General features: G+C 30.5%; 1 long non-coding RNA gene across 2 annotated transcripts; it reads right to left on the reverse strand.

The window, feature by feature from the left end:
- Positions 1 to 5,859: 5,859 nt before the first annotated feature.
- Positions 5,860 to 7,656, reverse strand: LOC125369495. Of its 2 annotated transcripts, none has more exons than XR_007215206.1 (3): positions 7,363 to 7,656; positions 6,929 to 6,993; positions 5,860 to 6,096 (listed from the first exon to the last, which is right to left on the reverse strand). It is a non-coding gene; the product is annotated as an uncharacterized LOC125369495 (long non-coding RNA). The 2 variants fall into 2 exon arrangements; XR_007215207.1 differs by having other exon boundaries at positions 5,860 to 6,102.
- Positions 7,657 to 7,860: the final 204 nt, after the last annotated feature.

Genomic DNA, 7,860 nt, shown 5'->3' on the forward strand with positions numbered 1-7,860 from the left:
TGGCATCTTATGGTTGATTTTTAAGTTATATTATATTAGCTATAATAATAAATGACTTATCATTTATCGAAACAATATTAATCTTTAATTACTTTAGAGTATATGGCTAATTGATAATATTTAAAATATATATTAATAATAGTATTAATTTTTAAACTTTATTTGTTTGTAGTATAAATTATTATAAATATATAAAAAAATTATTTAATATATAATTTATGATATAATATTAATTTTTATAATTAATTTTATCATATAATTTTTTAAAGGAAAAGACAATCCAATCCAAAAAAAAAAAGTGGAGATGTTGTCACCGTACGGACCACAAGTAGAAATTGGCAATGCAAGTTATCTTGAAATATGTGAATGTTTCACTTTCTAACTTTTTATCGATAAAAAAGAAAAAAATATATAAGAAAAGAGACCGTGATTATTAGAGAAAAATAAATAAAAGAAGTTAAAAGAAAGAAATAATAATATATTCTTGAGAATCATTTTTTCCTTTCTTAAATCTAAGAGAGAGAATGTAAACTTTAAAATATTCTAAGAAATAAAAATAAATTAAATTTTTTTTTATTTTTTTAACGGACCAGCTGAATATAGTCATATGCTGATGAGCTGTCATACATATAATATCAATATAAAAAAATATCACATCTGCTGATGCCTAAATATTAGTTGATAAGATTATACATCACTATTATGACTTTATTATATATAAATTATTTAATATGACTACACCATAGATTTATTACGTATAATACACTATTGTCCTTGTGGATTTCTTTTCTATAATATATTTACAGAAGTTCATATGATATTCATGACTATATTATTGTCCTTATAGATTCCTTTTCTATAATAATTTAAAGAAGTTCACATGACATTCATGACTGTATTATTGTCCTTATAGATTCCTTTTCTATAATATAAAACCATATTGCAACCAAACTCTAAATATCATATTAAATTTGAGTATTGCTGGTTCTTCAAGTTATGGTTAGGTTCTACCACAATTTGATGATCAATGTCATTTTGAGAAATATATAGATCCGAAAGAGTATTATGTTGGTTTGCATCGTGAATGGAACTTCAAAATCGATGAAGTAGATAATTTGATTTCAATTTTATGTTCATTGGAAGCTTTAGTTGTGAAACGTCATTCATTAGTACTTCGTCGAAGAATTATGGCAGATTATAAGGTCGTAATGAAATAGATCCGAGAAGAGAGTAATCGAGTGTTCCTTCGAAGATTAAAATATTACATATTACAACTGGCAAAAGAACAAGCAATGGTGATCGATAGAAACTTAAGTGAGAATAAGACTAACAATATCATGCATTGCAACAGGTATGTATCTGACTATAAAATGTCTGATGAAGAAATATGACCTCCTATTTCGATTCTCATTTTGGTTTATAATAAAAATGTATTCTCATGAAAAAGTGGTTGTAATAAATATTTTAGAGTTTGATATAATTGCTATCAAAGAAATCAATGTTGAATAGACAATCACGTGAATTTTCTAAAGCTTTAAATATTTTAGCTTGTTGGCGATCCTCATCTTCAAGGGCCTCATTTATTCGCTGACAAAAATACTCTCTACTAAAATAAATTTTGATTTGATTATTCTCTTCCTTGATGCGATATAAAGCAGTATGGAGTTCAAAGATAGTAGATCAACTCATATTAATAGCAATTGCACGCGGTACTCTTATTTGAAGTTCCAATGCTTCTTCGCATAGAATTTGCGATTGACGTAATTGAGATTCCCACTCGTACATTACAGTGTACCTCCTCACTATTATGCTTATTCGGATCCATTGGATATAAAAAATCATTATCTAGTGCCCAATGACGTCAGTTGCTCTGAATATGTCACCAGGAGTGTATACATTCGTCATGGTACCTACTCGTAAAAATTATTAACATGTTAGAATATTAAATAAAACATCCTTTAACAATATTTGAGTAAACATGAAGGAAGTTATTTGATAGTCATTGTCATCACTATCACTATAATTTAAAATACCCTTTTCATCTATAGGTATTAGAATACTATTTGGAAGTTCCACCCTAAATGGGTCATACTTCTAGTGATATTGTTCTAATCAATGATTCATTCCATTAATCTTCCTCCTTAGTTATTTCATCACAACTCCAACTTCTTCTGAAGTATGTCTAAATAACGTTGTTGTAATAGTTCGCAGTATTGTTAGATCACGACATCCGCAATATGCATCTAGCTCACACCTTATTTTTCAAAGTATGCTCCATTTTAATTCTTTATTAACAATCACATTTCCAAGCACTTTCAAGTTAGTTGTGCAATGACCTACAAAAATATGATTTGCACAACTCTGACTCAATGTTGCATGAGTTGGTTGATTTAGAAATGATCTATTCTTTCCATACTAAATATTGCCATTAGGATCTGTATATTTATCAACCATAACCACAGTATGAAACTCTTATTTACTGGTGTTGCTTCCTTCGTCTTTCTTTCATTTCATTATAGAAATATAACCTGGTAATTGATTGTGATAATAATATGGCTTAAATATTTAGTGATACAAATATGAAATTAGCTTAGCAATACAAAGTAAAATATATAAAATAATATAGCAATACTCAAATAAATAAAAAATAAATTAAGATATATGACATGTCCCAGCATTATGCCTAGTTAGACTATATTTGCTACAAATACAGGTTCTTGCATCTTCTACAGTTTTCTAATCCATTTCGTTTTAAATCCTTTTTGTTTTTGGTCTCTCTTTCTTTCACTTCCATTCAGAGTTAGGCACTAAAGGGAGTTCAGTGGATTTTGCTAGTAATCTTGGTGCCCAAGGGGTATGAAATCGATAGACCAACATTAAAGTGTCTATTGTAATTTGTACCATTTTTCGATGAACATTTTGTAATCAATTTCGAGTTTCATGCATGCGGCAATTGTATGTGAACACGGTATTTGACTTTGTTTAAATTTTCCGCAAGTACATGTTTGTTCTGCTAGGTTAACCGTTTGATTATGCTCGCTTTTCCTTTGTGCATTGTTATAGACAATAGTAATCGAGCATATACCAGTCTCCCTATTAAATATTCTAATGTGATGACCATTTGCCTTTTACACATCTCAATGCAATAATCGATATATATATACAGCTTTCAACAATTGCATCAGTATATTTCATTCGATGTTTATTAAACATATTGACCAACTTCAAAAATAGTTTATGCATCATAATCGTAATAGAAATCGCCTTATAGGTTTTGAAGCGGAATTTAAAGACTCGAGATAGTTAGTTGTCATAACATCATATGTTGATGGTCATCATCATATGACAACATCCACTTCTTCTTTGATATACTATCAAGCCATATAGTTGTTTCTGGATGCCTAGCTTTAATTTTCTTTATCCACCTATTAAATTTTCTCTCTTAATGTTCACGACCTATTTCAGAGGTAAAAGTGTTTACGAAAATACTATTATGATTAATAAGATAGAACATTTTAATCCCATTAGAGATAATAATAATGGTACTTTACGCACCTGCTTTCTCAACAACTTATTTCATTCCTAGATTCTTGAATTTTATATTGTAGTTGCTGGAAATGTGATGTATGCAATATGGATGTGGATTTTTCATGCCATATCTGATGTGACATTGTATATTTTATACCAATATAGCGATTTGAGATGACACAAATATCATCTCGATGATCACATATATGATATCAAATCATTGTCATGAAATACTCTCAGTTATCTTTGATTTCCTTTTCAACAATAGCAAAGGCAACTAATAATAATTTATTATTACAATATATTGCTTCAACAGTCAGAAATACGCTCTTGTATTTTCCAAACAAGAACATACTGTCAATATAACACAGGCTTACAATGTTTGCATCCTTCAATGTGGGGCTTATATGACCAAAACATCCTCTTAAACTATTTGATGCCACGAGTCAATCGATTAATGATACAATACTCCTCACTTTCAATGTCCATACAGACCCCCTATTCAAGATCACTGCAGCGAGAATGAAGTCTTAGAGTTTCTTGTATGACTCATCCCAGTCTCAACATTTGCAATAGCCTTTTGCTTTGCTTTCCACACTGTCTTATATGTTGTTGTTATACTAAATCTTCCTGCCAAATGTGCTAGTATAGCTTTCACCTTGACATTTGGTTGTTTGACCAAAATATATGGTGGGAATCTGATATTCCTATCGTTAGTTAAGCTCTGGCTACAACCGTCTATTGCACTCAAGTTACGGCATGGAGGTTCAGCTGGTTATACTATTTATTCTATAGATCTACCATAGTTATATTCGACAAATAACTCCACAAAATGCAATCTCGAGAATTGAATAGCAATGTAATGGATAATAGCAATGTTATCTTTCCTTCTAGATTTGACATGTTATAAATATCAGATTCCCAGCATAGTTAAAAGTTAATGCTTTAGATAAAAATTTAGTAATTTTCTGCATTGCAAGTGAGTTGTAATGTATTTTTTATGTTGTATAAAATTTATCTCTTCATCAAGCGTCACCATTTTTTAATATCCATTAACAAATATGCACCCACTGGATTATAAATAATATCACCATCCCAATAAATAATCAATGACAGTATAGTGGGCATCATTTCCGTCATGTAAATTTTTATGAATATAACTATGCTTTAAAATATGCTTCAAATATAAATACCTTCGAACATAATAAACTTTATTAACATGAAAATTATTACAACTCCATCCTACAGACAGGAATTGATTTCTCTAATCTTTCCTTCTCTTTCTTAGACAACTCAAAATTCACCTTTAGCAATATAGGGTATCGTAATATATTTCGCTTGTCAATAGAATAACTAGATGTCTTCCTTGTTACCTAATTCACACTCTTTAATAAATTCTTTAATAAGTCTTCTATAAGCTTCTCTATCTTCATAACTATTTCATAGAGAATCAAGAATACTATGTTCATTTGGATAACTCAAACATATTTTAAGATTTTATATTTTTGGTTGTTTGTCCTTAAATATCCTTTCCAAACAATCTCTTGTATATAATTATTAATTTTTATAATATGATTTACTAAACGAATCAAGTCATCATTATTGTTTTCATGATTTATTTTAATATTTTCTTACATACTTAATAATTCTCGCACTTTTCTTTATTGTTCACCAGTATGTATAACTACAGGAACTCGAATAAACCCTACCATAATTTTCTATATCAATAATATAAATATAATTAATAACATAAAAATAATTAAACAAATAAATAAATAAATTTTTAAAGAAAATCTAAACTAATTATTAATTAATTACAAAAAATAAAACTAATTTTTAAATACAAATTAAACTACTCATCCAATACAAATATTAAATTATCAAATATAACAACATAATATCGAAAAGGCATATTAAGTAAAATCCATACCTTATATGACAATTTCTTTTAGAACCAATAAAGACCTACAAAAAATTTTAAATATCATTTGTACTTACATAAGTTCTTATTTAATTATATCACAAAATTATTATATAATAACATACTAAGAATTAATAAAAAAAAATTTATACAAATTTTAAATATCATCATATTTACTCGTTCATAATTTCTTACATATTTATATTTAAACGTTATTACAAAAGATAATACATTTAAATTTGACTGTAAATATTATACATTTTATCGTACTGAAAAAATATTTTACTAATCCATATCTAAATATCATTATATAATATTTGTCACGACCCGATCTATGGGTCTGTGATCGGCACTAGAGAATGGGTAGGCTTAAGCTACTGAATCCCGTAGTAAGCCTTACTGACCAATAATTCAAATAAAATGCTAATAAAATATCATTAATCATGGTTGACATGCCATAAATAATTCTTACTGGTATTTATAACATCCCACGTCCATCATGGACCAGAATAATCACAACAAATTAAAAGTACTCTACTGCGGAAGGTCTAGAGTATAAAATAACTAAAAATAAAACTGATTATTTACAATAAGCCCGATGAAGAAGAAGTCGAACTGTCATAATGCAGGACGGCGAAGAACTCTAACTGTCACTTGAAAAATAAAACTGAGGCTGTCAGTCTCGGAGTGAGTCAAAATCAAATAATTTTGTGATTGTTGCAGTCTTCTCAGTAAAATAATATTTATTACCTCGGTATAACATGACATTGTACATCAAATACGAGTCATACCATAACTTAAAAATAAAATATATTTTAACACTTATGGGATGAGTGGCTCAATAGAACCCTAACCCCAATTACTAGCAGCCTTTCGGCACTCTTAATTCTAACAGGTTTGATGCCCAGAGAGCGAAGCTCACCAGGGTCCTTACATCTAGCTTGAACACTTGATTCCCAACTAAGCCGGTGCCCAAAGAGCATTGCTCGACTAGGGACCTTTCTCCGGCAATCAACTTTCACAGCCCAGAGAGTTATACTTGACCAGGGCAAAAATCCAAAATAACCTTGTTACTTGTCTCTGATCATTACCGGTGCACACGCGGTCCTGATATAACCCATCAGGTTGCATGTTCTACTATAGCCTCATCCCAATATCACAATCAACACATATATATTAATCATAGTCTAACATAATCATTCAACACATACCGAAATAAAAGATTTAGAAATTCAAAGAAAGCAAACATGCGATTTGTGTGTAGAAATAATAATAATTGTATTAAAATAACATTAAGTATGATATCAAAATAACGATATAATATCACTAATAATAATATTAAAATTATTCTTAGTAATTAATAATTAAACAAAATTATTTATAATGCGATACTTATAATCATATTAAACATAAATTACTAAAGCATCGTATTAAATTTAGACATGACAATAGTGCAGAGATTATGTGACTTTAACTCACACTTCTGACGAGCTCCGCAGTCCGCTCCTATGCCCCGAGTGGAGCTGGCGGGAAGGATTGATTATCTATTCATGAAAACACTCAATTAATAGACATTCTTAAATTTCTCCTAGGCCTAGACCCTTAGATTAGACTGCCTAAAATTAATTTAGACTCGAGAAATCTATCGAGAATTCAACAGAACTTCCCCTAAATTACGGATATTTACCCCCTGTAAAACGGGTCCAGAACCTGCCAAAGACACATCAAATATACTGCGATTAAATAACAAAAGTCTGACCACTATAACTGTATATTTTTTCCGACTTCGCAACACACCACAACACAATTGATTAAATTTAATTAATTTTTAAATTATCCATCACATGCAATTAATAGCCATAATATTTTTCTAAAATTACAATATAATTTTTAAAGTCTAAATAAAATTATACCGAGTCGAAATTATAATATTTCGCGCATCCGGAGAACACCTGAGGTCCGGAAGTCGGTCCTGCCAACAGTGTCGGAATTCGAATCTGGAAGCGCCTACGTGAAGATCGAGTTGTGGGGAGTCCAAAAGTACAAGAATTTCGGCTGGAAAGTGACCAGAAGGCACCAGATTGGGGCCAAAAAGATGCTGCTCCGATGACGCTTCCCGAGGCTGTCGGCAGGGATTTTTAGGACAAGGGAGGTCGTTCCCGAGGTTTTCGAGGTTGGGGAGTCCGTTTCCGGCGTGGTTTATCGAAGAGCCGGCAGCCTTCTCTTTGGTCGAGGCTGGGGCCGGGTGGCGCAGGCGGTGAGGGAGAGGGCTGAAGTTGACGGGGAGAGGGAGAAGGAAGGAGGAAGGAAGAGAGGAGAGAGAGGGGAGAAAGGGAGAAGGGAAAGAAAGAAAAGGGGAGGGGAAAAATTTTCTTTTTTAAAAAAAAATATTATTTATTTTTATTTTTTGA

The sequence above is a fragment of the Ricinus communis genome, chromosome 3, assembly GCF_019578655.1.
Source record: "Ricinus communis isolate WT05 ecotype wild-type chromosome 3, ASM1957865v1, whole genome shotgun sequence".
Taxonomy (NCBI): Eukaryota; Viridiplantae; Streptophyta; class Magnoliopsida; order Malpighiales; family Euphorbiaceae; genus Ricinus; species Ricinus communis.